Below are 1,244 nucleotides of genomic sequence, written 5' to 3'. Positions count from 1 at the left end.
CTTTATAGGGATTCAAAAACTGTAAAACTTTACAGAAGCAGACTGCTTTATCTTACCCTCACAGAGAAGCTGATATATTCCATCTGACATCCTTTTCCTTAGAAGAGCAATGCTTAATCCACTAGGGCTCCCGATAGTACAGATAGTATAAGCGTATACCTGGATCAAAAACTACTCTCCATGTAAGCCATTCTGTTTTGCTGTCTCAATCCACACTTGTAAAATAATATTTGACAAAGGTTATAGTGATTCCATTAACTATTGTAAATGCAAAACCAAAATCATCCCTGTGAACTAGACATTTTTGTAGATAGAAGATTAGAAAAAAAAAAAAAGAAGAAGAAGAAAGAAAGAAAAGAGGGTGGTGTTAGGTGACAGATTTTTTCTATGGACTAGATTGTCCTGAATCAAATGGTATTAAAAATTGAAACATGTTTATTTAATGTTGCTGTTGTTGTCAGGTGCCATCATGTTGATATCAACTCATAGTGACTTTATGCACAACAAAACAAAAGAAAACACTGCCGGTCCTGGGCCAACCTCACAATTGTTGCCACGCTTGAGCCCATTGATGCTGTCACTTTGCCACTCCATCTTATTTAATAAGTCTCCTCAAATCTCTCTAGGAGTGGTCCAAGCAAAACCTGGAAATTAAGTGAGCAATGCATAATTTTGCTTTCTTGGATGCCTTAGTTATCTAGTGCTGGCATCACAGTAACATGATATGTTAAATTTTTATTTTCTCACAGTTTAGGAAGTCAGAAGTCCGAATTCAGAGTCAGCTCTAAGGGAACTGTCTCTGCATACTCTGGAGCTTCTGTGGCATTTTTCCTAGGGCTTGACATCCCTCTTCCCTTAAGAGATTGGCTTAAACCACACCCTACATTAATCCTGTCTTCGCATAACAAACACAATCCATTCCCAAATGAGATTATAACCACAGGCCTAGAGGTTAGGATTTATAATACATAGTGTGGGGGAATACAATTCAATTCCAGAGATTTAGTTAAAGTTTGAATAGCTTTGCAATGGCATCACCTTAGAATTCCATAGTTGCAGAAAGTGACTCAATTTGCCTCAATTCACAAGTGACTGATGCTAATTAGGAGACAAACAACTTCTAAACTGAGTAAAATTTAGCTCATCTTTAAAAAGATTTTGTTGTTGTTAGTATTATTAAGTCTCTTGGAAGAGGTAATAATATTTTGAGATGTCTATGAAGCAGTGTTTAAGGAGCCCTGGTA

Source organism: Chrysochloris asiatica, unplaced genomic scaffold (assembly GCF_000296735.1).
Source record: "Chrysochloris asiatica unplaced genomic scaffold, ChrAsi1.0 scaffold00010, whole genome shotgun sequence".
NCBI lineage: Eukaryota > Metazoa > Chordata > Mammalia > Afrosoricida > Chrysochloridae > Chrysochloris > Chrysochloris asiatica.
This window is presented reverse-complemented; position numbering follows the sequence as displayed.